The sequence below is a fragment of the Macrobrachium nipponense genome, chromosome 13 (assembly GCF_015104395.2).
Source record: "Macrobrachium nipponense isolate FS-2020 chromosome 13, ASM1510439v2, whole genome shotgun sequence".
NCBI lineage: Eukaryota > Metazoa > Arthropoda > Malacostraca > Decapoda > Palaemonidae > Macrobrachium > Macrobrachium nipponense.
This window is the reverse complement of record NC_087206.1, coordinates 57,791,916-57,806,338: the sequence shown is the minus strand read 5'-3', so window position 1 is coordinate 57,806,338 and position 14,423 is coordinate 57,791,916. Positions and strand designations below refer to the sequence as shown.

General features: G+C 37.2%; 1 pseudogene; it reads right to left on the bottom strand.

Annotated features, from left to right (window-relative positions):
• Positions 1 to 14,423, bottom strand: part of LOC135225332 (MAM and LDL-receptor class A domain-containing protein 1-like) — a 29,501-nt pseudogene that overhangs the window by 2,908 nt on the left and 12,170 nt on the right.

Here is a 14,423-nt window from a genome sequence, read left to right as displayed (position 1 = left end):
TCAATCTAAACCAAACTAACCGGGATCGATCACTTGGATGATCTACACTCACCTGGAAGTCTCCATCAGCCCTGATGGGAGCTTGACCAAAGTACTAGGTTAACCTCTGGAAATTCTGGAGTGCCCAAATCGGGGTAAGGATGATGGAGCCTGCCTCGTCTTTCCTCGTCAAAAAAGCGCTGAGTGAACCCAGGTTGGGTTCGACCGTATCAGTCAGAGGTTCGAACATCAAGTACCTGAAATGAGTTTGCTGTTTGTATCTTATCAAAATTTTGATTTTTCAGTATATAATTATACTGTGCGTTGGCACTAGATATGTTTTCATTTCTATATGTATACTATTTTCATTCCTTTCTGTGTTGTACTCATTCCATTATTTTTATTTTTCACATACGTTGGCGCCCTTTTAATAAATTTCATTTCTGTAAATTATACTGGCACCGTTACCTAATTTACACTCAATAGTATCAGTTACTCATCATTTTCATACATATGTTGGAGTACAATTTTTCATACTTACATTATTTTAAATAAGGTGGAACATTGGTTTAAAGTTTTATCAGGTATGATATAGGTGAATATGTGCTAACACTTCTTGTACGATTTGACCTTTTAAATGTATATAAGAATGTGCATCGTATATACTGTATGTAATTATAAGAAAGAAGTCAAGCACCTCCTCGTAATTAAGATAAGTCTGAAAAACTATTAATTTGGGAAAAGGATCAGAAATATCGCCTTGATCTACACTAGGAATAGCTGGTGGGTATTTCCCACTCTCTCCGTTAATCATGTACCGCATTTCTTTCTCCAAATGAGTCATAGTTCGAAATCATTAGAATTGCCATTACGTACCCCAATACCTAAGTCCAACACGTCAGCAATACATACATCATATTTGTCGAATTTTTTATTGATGATCGATCATGCTTTTTTTTCTTAACTAGAGTTTATTTTGAATATCTTCTAAATGAAGTTCTACTGCTCCCCATTCCTCAACTGTCCAAAAAGCCTTCCAATAAAGTTACCTTTGTAGATAGATATAATTTTCGGTATTATATCACCAGACTCATGTAATGATTATGAAATCTTTAACATGATAATCCCTGAAAAACACCACAGGTACTTTCCGTCTACGAAAATATCAAGGTAGAACTTCCAAGAGCAGCAGATATTCCTTTAAATCTTCAGGTAAACATTAAGTAATGGACCGGTGAGAGTGGAGTGAGGAGTTCCGGTCAGGGTTAGTGAAGGTTAGGCTGGGAAGTATTCCTGCCATACCAATAATTCTTCTCCAGAAAAGGTCAAGAGTAATACCATCTACTTCCCTGTCTGGTAAGATGCAGTGCCCTTGGTTAGGTTAAGTTAAAGAAGGTTGGGATACGTTGTAAACCATTACACATGTCCCGGAAAAAACAAAGAGTGTACATATTCCGTAACTGTACACATTCTTAGGGACATTAACAACTCAATAAGCATCTCTTTACCTTTCCTAAGTGTGTATTGTGTATTGTATGTCTATATACAGTCCTGATGAATATACAATATCGTGAATAATCTCTTGATCTGAGTGTTCACTGGTTACTAAATATCGAAACAGATGTATTGAGATAATTTTGGACAAAATTTCATTATACCATTTAACACTTACAGATAATCAGTTCATACCAACACCAACATGACAAGTACACCTATGATAATAAGTGCTGAACTGTTCTGGGGGGGGGGATCAGACAAGGTTTCTACTAACTCTTAAACTTCTTAACTTTTTGTCAGTGATAGATAGATAGATAGATAGATAGATAGATAGATAGACAGATAGATAGATAGATAGATAGATATTATTTAAGTGTTTTGGGTGAGTGACTTTGAATATCAAAAAACTTATTTCCCATTCTTTTTTTTATTATATTAATGAATTTTTTTTATTCGCTACGGAATGAGAAATGACAAGGACGCTTATGCAGGTGCAATCATTGTATGTGCGAGATTATGGTTGTTTGCGTGTGCGTTTATGCATATGAGTGAAGCTGAGGCTGTGAGTGTATATGTTTGTTTGTAGATGGATATGTGTGACTGCGATTTTTGTTTATAAATGTATGTGTAATTGCGGTCACGGATGCAAGTGTGTGCGTGTGTGTGTGTGTAGTAAGGGAGTGAAGTTATATGTGTGTGTTTGCGGTTTTGTATTTCTGTAGTGTTGTTATGTGTGACGAAGCGAGATAGAGAGATAATAAAATGTAATATTGAAACCATTGGTACACTGCTTTTAATACCAGAACGTAAAGTTCCGAATTCCCTTGAAATTACTAAGCGTCTGTCTTTTGACAAGTGATGTACCTTGCTATAAATTTCGTTTTCTTTAAATTTTACAAAGAATCACGATCCCACCTGTCTTTTTTTTTTTTCGTGAATAGAAGGTATAATCATGGTGTTCCGGTAAGGTATGCAGTGGGAGGATTTGTTATCCTGGATTTATAACTACAGCTGAAACTGAATTTAGTTCAAAAGAAATTTTTTTAATACTTGAATAGGATGGAATGCCATTGTTACAGATAATGACAAGAGAGCCAAGGCGCTGATCGAGTGACACCGTAAGACCACAAATAGCCTTCCAGCAGATATTTCCACTTATTTCTTCAGTATTTGCCCGATCTGACAAGTATAAGTACCTGTCTTTCCCTATTTTCTATATACTCTGGTTTTCATTTTTAATTGAACTGAATATAGAATTAAAGCCAAAGGCCCAGCACTGGGACCTATGAAGTCATTCCGCGCTGAAACGGAAAATGACAGTAAAAGGCTTGAAATGAAAGGTGTAACAGGAGGAAGACCTCGCAGTTGCAACATGAGCCAATTGTTAGGAGAGGGTGGAAAGTAAAATGGAAGATGGAGAATATGAACGGAGAAACAGTAAAAGGAACAAAAGGGATTGCAGCTAGTGGCCGAATTCGCTCTGCAAAGAAACCCAAGTAATACCTGCAGTCAATGGCGGATTTAGAAATCTTTCATGGGGGAGCCACTTAGGATTAGGATTATCATATATAGATGTAACATGTACACAAATACGGTACATATATTTCAATATTTATATATGTATGCACACATACGTATATGCACAGTAGTAGTTGTTATTGTTTTTGTTGTACAGTTGATGTTGTTGTTGAAATAATCATTAACTATGCAAATGTTTGCTACTGATAATGATTTATTGAAAGAAAATATTGCTCTCTAATTCATATCCATGAGGGAGTCGGCACGTGCCAGGTGCCCCCTCCCTTGAAATCTGCCACTGCAAACAGTACACCCATGAGCGCACTGATGGCACTAACCTCGTACCTGGGTTTTAATTTTATCATCGTTTATTAATGGATTTATCCAGGTTGAAAAGGATGTTGAGTCTGTCAAAGCAAGGTATCAAAAACCGTCATTCATGGCTGAACTAACTTGGGAGCTGTAGAGAAAATCTTTATGCATCAGTCTTCTTATTATCAGTACATAACTGGGGCATAGGTCAGCCGAGAGCTTTTATGCAGGATTAATAAGATTATACTGTTCGTTTCATTTGATCTTTGTATTCATTACACCCTAAATCATGGTCACCAAAAGATCACCGGAAACCGTAGTTAAGGACTTGATCTATATAATTACCATTCTGTTGTATACAAACCCAAGCATATTATTCTAATTAAAAGTCATCTACGTAATCCGAATTACTTCCTACGAAAACATAATATTATTTTTTATGAAATTACACGAACCTAGTCTTTTTAGAGATTTGCGGAATTCGCGGCTTTTGATTTCAAGTTGAATTTAGTATTCGTAGTAATTAGTATTCGGTAAACTAGCTTTAAGTAGAAGAATTTTGCTGACGTACCTCCTTTATGGTCAACTGAATTTTAGTGGAGAGGGGGTATAGCATACCACAGGAAACCGCAGGTAATATCTCTTTTGGGGTTGAGAAACGGCATTCAACAGAACTTTTGATTTTAACTTATCGAATTAATTAGTTAGTTATGCGTCTGCATTTATCTCCCCACCCTGATCTGAATATTCATCATAATCATCAACAATGGAAATTCTCCTCAGGATACGGTAGCTGATGATGAATCATCTTTTTTATCCTCAAATATATGTAATTTTTCAGACGCATCTTCTTGTTAAATATTTTGGCCAAGTTCCTTCTCCAAAGACATCCTGAAATTTATCTTTCCTCCATTTCGATTTGTAAACACTGCTATTGTCTGTTAATCTGATAGATCCATATTGATTGACTTCATATTCTAGATATTCTTCTTTGCTTAGTTTTACTACAGATTTACCACTGTTCAGCATCATTTTAGTCTGAAACTTCACCTGTTATTTTGGAAGGGTTAGTCATTGGAATACCAATACCGTTCTGGAGATAGCCAGCCACCTCTGGAGAGGGTCGGCGGTTGGTGATGGTCTTATGGTTCACATCACATCTTTCTGGGATGAGGCTGTTGGTCTGAGTGTTTGGTGTGTGAGCATGCAATATATGTGCAAAATACCTAGTATTATAATCATTCATCTTGTACAGGCCTACACCAATACACGCCATTCTCTACTGTTACACCTTGGAGCTGGCATGGTTAGCAGCCAGTCATGGAGCACTCTCGCTACCATGTACTTGTGCATCACCAGAGTTACCACCAGTCCTACTAATGTAAGCACTTTTTCATCCACATAGGAAAGATAGATCAAATCTTGATTAAAAAAAAATTAGTGTAATTTAGGCATCCTGTGCATAAGTTGATCTTTACATTAGAGATGGTGCTTAGGTCTGACACACTTTCTCCGTTTGTACTCCACTTGGTAGTCAGACTGTAGTAGGTGTATTTAACCCTTGGTGGATAATGGACTAATCACAGGCCCTGCCAGTCAAAACATAGCCACTAACGGTCCTAATACAATGCTCAGGATGTAGCTAACTTTCTCTTATGATCACTGAAAAAAAAATTTTATATAGAACAGTAGATGATAAAACTTTGTACTCACTGTTCTTGCACCAAATCCTGGCCACTAACCAACTAAATTCCATTTATTTTACTGCTTAGAAACAATCCTGTAAAGGTTAAAACATACAGATGTCACTAGATGAAAACACGAATGTGAATGCAGTAAACCTCCAACTATTACACTTCTTCCCCCGTGAGACCTCTGTCTGGTTCCTGAAAATGGAGATACAGTTTTGCTTCTCAAATGTCTCGAGCAGTTTGACAACAATGGCAGAATAAACCCTTGAGGTAATTTTAAACACTTGCCTGCATCCCAAGCTGGCTTGACACATGGGGAGAGGATCGCCTACAGAAAATCCCATTAGTGCCTGATCACAGTTATCTTTATCACAGCCCGCCCATACAGACGAATTCTCAACCCCCTTAACATCTCACAGGGGATACACATCCGTTAGGGTATCCTGGAATGACCTTCAATAAGTCTTTGCATTATTAGACCTTACCAAAGAAATCTGGTTGTGCCAACTCCTACCAAAACCACATCACCCTGCCTGATGCTGAAGTTATGTCCATAGTGGACCTACTGAAGAAGGTGGATGAATTGCTAAAAGCCTCCAAAGACTCATAATAAGCCATCCATGCCATCTGTGAGACCATGTACTACTGAAACCTATGAAGACAAACGAACAAATACTGTACACAGGTGGCCATACAAATCAGCAGAAAGCATCACAAATTGGGCAATTTGTCCAGAAACTCCAACCCCTTTTGCAGCTTGAGAAAAAATGAAAAATGAAAAAATGGAAGTCATGTTGGCTGCCACAACACATCCAAAATCCTTCTCTGCCAGATTTGAAATTGCTCACAGTGCCTTTGGTAAAATCCTTCTGGAAGACGAGGCCACCTTCATGTTGATAACACCAACATTATGAAACAGCTGCCCAGCACAAAGATTTCATTAAAAGCCACTAATTGCATCCCACACCTTCTCACTGCCAAATGAAACGTCGTTCTTCAAGTGATGAGAAGGGAATACAAGTGGAATTACATCATCACTGATACCTAGATGCCCTTACTTGACTCATAACATTACCCCTACCCACTTCCAGTAGGTACATATGTCTCCACAGATATAAGATAAATGACTTGCTAAGCAGAAGCATTCACAGTGATGGAAGCGATAGCAAGCACCTGTGCTAGAGCACTTCTTATTGGTTATTGCACCCACCTCTGAAATATGGGCTACTAACAGCAGATTACTGGAATCAAACATACTCTGCACAACAGCATACAACCTAGTCACTAACAATATGGCTGAAAGAACCCGATACACCCTCAAAGTGATGCTCATCACGAGGTATGAATAACAACCAAAATTAGAAAGCACAGCTACCCTGCATGCTCTCAGTATGTGTATGGCCCCCTACATAAAAAAAAAAAAAACCAACACCACCTCCAAAGTGATGTTTGGTGAGACCACCTGTTTACCGAGCAAATTCCTACTAGCCAACGATGTCAGTCACCCAGATGGATCATTGTCAAAAACATACAAAATTTCCAAAAAACTATCCATCTCAAATCAGCTGAGTAACTGCTTGCTCATATTTATTATAAATATAATGCACACAAGCCTCCCCTAACAGAAGCTTACACCTAGCCATTGTTATGGAAAAACTTGGCCTTCAAAATACTCATACAGCACAATAAGAACTGGTTATCTATAGACAGGCTCAAACCTCGGAGATGAAGAACTCCCTCCATCACCCCCTCTAAGGTTGGGAGGCAAATCTGACCACCGAATACAAAGAACATGTGACTGTCTCTGCGCTTTACAACCAAGTTGTAAAAATCCATAAATATTTGATTAAACCGTTAATCATTAAGTATGTACACTTACACAAAACATTTCCACTGTAATTGCATGCGTTAACATTTTGATAATGTAACAACAAACCCAAAGCTAAAAATAGTTAGTGGAGCCAGTACCAAAACATTGAACATGTGTAATTATTGCAACAAAGTATATTCACGTCCAATTGCATTGAAGTTCTTTTTTAAATTGCTGTCTGTATCTCTTTGTTTGCCGCCATTATTTTGTATATGTTTGCCAGTGTTTATCTACACACCTTTTCGTATCTATGGTGCATCACTCTACTTTGACCAGAAACAATAAATAAAAATCCACAATTCTTTATGAGTAAAGCTGCATTTTCAAAGTACAAAAATTATTGAAAATGCGGTCTTTCGGCCGTTTGTACGACGGTCCTTATATACATAATGGTGAATTTTCATTTATTGCGCCATTTCTTATTCAAAGACACTATTCTCCTTGTTTATTTTCTTGCTTTGGTGTTGTGCACATTAGCATTTACTTGCGAACAATTCTTTTATTTTTACGACGCATGTATCTCTGTTCGTGAACAGGCAGTATAGCAACAAATAGAATGGTCACGCATTGCATTGTTAAAACAAAAATAATTCATTTTTTTACTTAAATTTAAGATATTCGCATTCCTGTGGCTCAATACCATATCAGCACCCTGAATGGTATCCAAGCACCAGTGTGTAACAGTCACACAATTTTTTTTTATTGCCTGCACGATACATGACATTCATTAAATTTATTCAATTTTTTTGTATTGCTGTGGGGGAGCCCAGGACGGCCCACGCTAGTACAGTCCCACATACTGTTACCGTACCTTGGTTTAGCCACCTACGAGGGCAGCCAATCACAGACACTCTTACATATGCTTGTGCATCACCATCATCACCTGTGCTACCTGGTTTGGTTTATCACCTGGGTTACATTTGCGAGCACTTTTCCGTCCGCAAGGTGTATCAAAAGTGGATCAAATCACAACAGTAAATCTGGGCATCCTCTGCATGAATTTACATTTACAATCTTACCAGAAGGAAAGGCATTTGACTTGTCGCTGTCCCTTCATCGTTGGCGAGATCAGCCACGCTCTGTCTCCCTCAAGCTTCTTTTCTGGACTTTCTAGTGCCATGTAGAAACCTGAAATACCGCCGAAATAAATCAGAAGGTGAAAATGATAGCATAACAGAGGTTCTCATCTTCCTGGTTGTCTGTGATGTGGTTGCTATGCAATGAAAACAGAACAGGGGTTCCCACCCTCCAGGTTTTCTGTGATGCGACTGTTATATCAAAGAAAACATAACAGCAATTCTTACCTTCCAGATTTCTCTGACGATTTCTATATCAAAGAAAACATAACAGGTTCTGACCTTCCTGGTCTTCTGTGATGTGACTGCTATGTCAAATAAAATCATAACAGAGGTTCTCACCTCCCTGATTTTCAGTGATGTATTTGCTTTATCAAAGAAGACATATCAGAGGATTATTACTTTGCTGCTATCCTGTTGTGTGATAGCTCTTTTGTCAAAGACCTGTCAGAGGTTCTTACCTTGCAGATATCTGTGACAAGACTGCTTTGTTAAAGAAAACATATCAGAGGTTCTTACCTTTCTAGTTTTCCGTGTCAAAGACCTGGCAGATGTTTTCACTTACCAGTTTCCTTCGATGCAGTTACTTTTCAAAGAAAATATATCAGAGGATGAGGAGATACCTTGTTTCTTGTGATGTTATTGCTTTGTCAAAGAAAATATATCAGAGGTTCCTGCTCCGCTGATTTCTTGTAGCATTACCATATTGCCGAATAAAACGTATCAAAAGTTCTTACCTTGCTGATTTCCTTAGGCGTGACCCCTCTTTTGTCAAAGATCTGTGGTGTGATCATCTTGTCCAAGAAACCATGAGGTTCCTACATTGCTTGTTACCTGTGGTGTACTCACTCTGTAAAGGAGTCATATCAGAGGTTCTTACTTTGCTGGTTTCCTGTTGTGTGATCGTTAGCTGGGAAAACATACTCTGTCGCTCTGACCCTTAAGAAGTCAACGTCATCCAGTCTGTGCCTGAGAGAGGGGTTTGACCACCCCTCCTCGAAGGTGCAGTCCCCGGAGGTTGGGGGTGACGCTTCAGCAGGTAAAGCTGGATTTATGAAAAAAGTAAATGAATAAATTAGTTTATTTAAAAGTGCGTATATCCTTAAATTTTAGTTGACGTTGAAATATTTATACGTTCAAATATGGCAACATTGTCTTTACACCAACGGTAAGACAGGGTAAACAGCGACATGACTGATAATTTCATAGACAATATTTCTTGTCTGGGTAACAGCCGTATGTGTTTTTTATAACTTTAATTCCTGGAAATTTTTTTCTAGGAAACTTTATGGCCTTTTTTACGGAGGAAAATGGCATTTCTACTTGTAGTCTTTGTTATTTTGTTGCCGCTGACATTCCTATGTTTCTTTGATAAATTAATGACTGGACTTGCGGGGGGGGGGGGGGGGGGGGGGTGCGTGTTTGTGCGCAAGGGGTATGTCATTCCTATATGTCCTTTTGGGGTGTAAAACTTTGTGTAATTGGTTCTGGAATACATAGCTTTTTCTGAAGGAGTTAGCGCTATAGACTTTTTATATAGTTGACATTCTTACATTATTTTTGGATGGACATCTTTTTTTTTATTTTCTTTGAAGGGTGACATTCCTTCATGGTTGTGAAATATTTATGGACCGTGCTTCTTGTTTGAATGATTGCACAATCGTGTTCTGATAGTATTAAAAATTTTCTTCTCTTTTAGCTTCTTCCCCGTATGATTTCGGATAACTTGAGTAGCTTCACTTCGTGATTTTGAAGTCACACCTTTTACGTTTTGGGATAAATTTCAGTGCCAAAGCTACACGATGAGATAACTGGCCGGACATTTAACTGTATTTATAAAGATTGTAAGATGGAACAGAGAGAACTGCTCATGAATAGTAACTTGAAAAAAGAAAAACTCTTGTACCAATAAAACTGAACACGATTTCCCTGCTTCTGAATACGTTTTTAATTAAATATACTGGTGTTTATATACAGTCAGAAAGAACTGAATGATGCTGTAGTCTGTACTCATGAATCTACACTCACGTTTAACAAAGCAACGTTATCCTCGTGGAAAAGTCAACCTCGGCTGAAAATTGAGAAAGTTACTTTGTGTCAACAGTAAGCAACTCCGAAATTTCAGAAGCGTTCATCTTGGCTGTGAATAGTGTTAAGAATATGGACATCAGTTTATGTTTTCTTTATAACTAAGGTTCAAATTTTCATGGTAAAATGTCATGTATATCGGTGATAAGGAAAAGAAATCAAAGCCAGCTGATAATTCGCACTCATCTTTGCCTTCTCGTTAGCTATGGAGTAAGAAATATATGCATAAATTAATGATAGCCTTTATGAAGTGCATATAGGGAGCACTAAGATGGAATATTTGTAAATATCATTCACTTACTTGCACAGGGGCCAGAAACAATGGTAATGTCGTCTAAGGCAATATCGCCGAGTCGCGGAATGCCAATGGTGCCCTCGTATATAACCTGCAAAAATATGATCATTGAAAAAATGTTGATGTAATAAGTGTGTGGACTGGACTCAATAAACGCCCCTTCAAGCAGTTATGAAATATACATCAAACTTGAAGCCTTTTGCACTGAATTGGTAAAACCTAATAAATAGTGCATAAGGCCTGGCGATAAAGGAAAAATAACCTCATATCTAATGAACACAATATTCTTTGAAAGCTTGAGTTTCGATTCAATAGCCCTTGTGGGCTTGTTCCATGTTAGTAGGGTTCAAATTCAGATACATTTAGTAGAGTTGGAATTGAATGGAATATAACGAATTCGAATTCTGCTACGGACGTTAAAAATCTTCATTCGGATCTTAGGCTTTCTAGTGACAAGTCCATCCAAGAAGTATGAATAAATCAAGCAGTTGGTTAAGAGTGCATCGTGATGATTGAAATTACATACGTATTTGGGAAAAACGAAATGACCCGTAGATTTATATATATATATAGAGTATATTCTATTATATATATATATTATAATATTATAATATTATATATTATATATATATATATTATATATATATGTATATATATATAATATATATATATATATATATATATATATATATATTTGTGTGTGTGTGTATACATACTCTCATTAAGCTACAAATGTGTTTTAATATTAATACCTAGTTCGCTCTATCTCGGAATTAATATATTTTCATATATGTTAACCGAAGGGAAATTTTTTAGCTGATAAGAAATTCGTCTGCTCATGGGCTCGAACTACGGAACCAAGAATTCAAGACGTACAGTGAAGCGCTTTACCCACAAGGCTACCACGAGAGGTATAAGTTAACGCCACCTCTCACTACCAAATCCCTGTCGCGCTCAGGTATTCATTATTGTGAAGTCTGCATCAACCCACCTAGACCTTGATAACTTTATTGTACGTTTGTCACATGTAGCCAGATTATGAATTTTATAACATCACCGTGATTCATACGCACTCATGAAGCTACAAATGTCCTTTCATATATCATTCGCTCTACCTCAGAATTAGTAAGCTATCATATGTGTTAACCAAAGAGAATTTTTTAGTTGATAAGAAATTCGTCGGCTCATAGGCTCGAACCACGAAACCAAGGATTCACTGTACGTTCTAAATTCTTGGTTCCGTAAATATTAAAGGACATTTGTAGCTTAATGAGTGCATATGAATGACGGTGGTGTGAGAAAATTTATATATATATATATATATATAGATATATATATATATATATATATATATATATATATATATATATATATATATATATACACACATATATATATATATACTGTGTGTGAGATATATGGTGTACCTAGTCTATAAACGTAATCCTTAAGGAGATGAAACCAGTGACAGAAATGACTAACTACAACTAACCATTTAGTTCAAGTCACGAAAACGCGTAAAAGGAAAAGACAAAAGTTGGACTCACTTTAAAAGGGGAATTTGATGACAAAGGCAACTGGGCCAAAATCCAGTGCGACACTTGATTCCCTGCCAGTGCCCAAAGAACTCGCTCCTGCCTTGTGACGACGTCTTGAAGGACCACCCTGAGGATCCCTACTCCTTTCCCAGACATGTACGTGTAGAATCTCATGCATGGAGGATTGTTAGGATCTGCGAAATTATATATATATAAATGTTTTAGTTTTGGTACATTTTCGTGGGATGGAACAGAAACCGGAAACTCCCGCATTTGCCTCTTCTGAGAAAACTGACGAATTTATTTGTATCTTCCGAGGTAACATGCATCCTCTTGAGTTATGTTAAATAATTATTTAACATAACTCAATTTACAGATTAAATAGGCTCTTATCATATGAAGTGTTTTTATTTGGATTTTGACGACCCCCTTAGCACATCCCACATTAACTACGAATGTCAGTCCCCCTCATACTAAAGACTGACTCAGGCTGTAAAGTAAAAGCCCCAAAAGATGTATCAATGAGAACCAGAGGCTCCACTTAATAATTGGGTTTATATCCGTTTTCTCCCAAAGATAAAACAAAGGAGTTTCAGATATGAAAATGAAGACAAGAACATAATCAATCATCTAAACTTCTGACATGCAAGTTTAGTATAAAATCCCAGTGAACAAATTAGAAAGAACATATTTCACTTATTCAAGATCAGGTTCAGTCAATAAATAATTTTGAACTTGGAGTAGTTGGAGAAGACTTTGAAGAAGTAGTGTTGCCTTTCTCATTTTCTGGTGGATTTTCTGTTCGGAATGAGATGGGATGCGCATATTTATCAAACGCCTGAAACTTCCAAGTTTTAGAAGACATTTCTCTTATGTAATCAGCTACAACGACGATTTTTTACTTGGTGACGATTACTCAAATTTAGCGATGTTATGCATCCAAATATATTCAATCTTAACTTTAGCGATGTAGAACCTAACCTACCTCTCTCTCTCTCTCTCTCTCTCTCTCTCTCTCTCTCTCTCTCTCTCTCTCTCTCTCTCTCTCTCTCTCGCTTTATTACTTTTCAGTTACATGCTCTATAGGAAAAATATTTTCTTTGTAAACCCTTAAGATGAAATTTTTTAGATTTCCTCTAATGAAATTACCCCTTTTTTATATTCACGAAGACTTAAGATCTTTTCATGTGAATTATGGAGCAAGCGAAGATTATCGATCTCTCATTTTTCTGTTTATTCTCATTTTTTCATTGTGTGTGTGTGCGTGTGTGTGTGTCAGAGATGAGCTCACGTTCACCAGTCACGTAAGCGACTAACTCTGGAAGCGTTCACGTTATCCATCCTAATCCATTAACTTTTCAAATTGGAACATTCCTTTTCTAGCTAAAAACGGTATAGTATAACCTACTTCAAAATTAACAATGTGTTAGATGTTTGACATTTCCCTTTAGCAAGAAGTGTTCACCTCTTCTCCAAGGGTAATTCTCAGCGAAAAATTAAATCTTAAATGGAGTGAAAGGGAGATGACTGTACAGGCATAACTACGCAGTTATCACTGAACGTTAGTGGCGGCGTTAAGAGATGAGACAAACAGAAATTTAATAAAATGATGTATATTTGTGGAGAGCGAGGCAGTGACATAGAGAGGGGAGGAGGCTATTGGAGGTTTAAGATGACGACCTTCATTGAAGCATTTAGTAGATTTATGAAGAGCTGAAGTCATAAAGATAATTAAGAAGTCACACCGAGACTTGGAGGACAGATAAGGATAAGATTTACCAGTTTCTTGGAATTCAATGCTCTCTAAACGGGCGAAGTCCTCCGGCCTTCGAGGGAAGGAGGAATCTATGTAGACGAAAGCACCTCCAAGTCCACTTCCCTTTGAGCTGCTCCGGTCTCTCTGAGGTCCTGTGAGCTTCTGAGCTCCTCGGCTCTGGAAAAAGGGGGATGGGTGAGGGGGAGAAGGGAAGAGAGAAGCAGATTTACACTAAATTTAATGTCAGATAGCCATTTAATTGTCTTCTTGATATTGACGTGTAATTATTGTCAATTATCTTTAACCTCAGTAAGAAAAAGAATTAAAATTCCTTCTAGGACCTCTGTCTGAGTATCATTTGAATAAACTAAATTATTATTATTCGCCTGTTAATTATTAATGTACCATATATACTACTTCGAAACCTGGGCAACTACATTGATAAATGAAACTATATGAATTACATTTACCCTCTGAACAAAAAACTCAAAGCATAAACAAAGCAGTACTCATAATTTTATAGATTATATATACTAATTACCACGTTATGGACACTGCAGCGTGGCACGCTCAAACCTTATTTCAGCAGCACGTTCCTCAGGTAACTGCTGTTTTGTTACATTATGTATTTATTTCCTTCGTAGACATGAGATTCGTGATTACCTTACTTATACCACATTTGCAGCTGCTATATCCTAGAACGTAAACAATATTCCCTCGTCCTTTATCGTTGTTTTAAACGGTCTTTAAGATACACAAATTCACGCACGCTCGAACACACATACATATATGAGTGTGTGTGT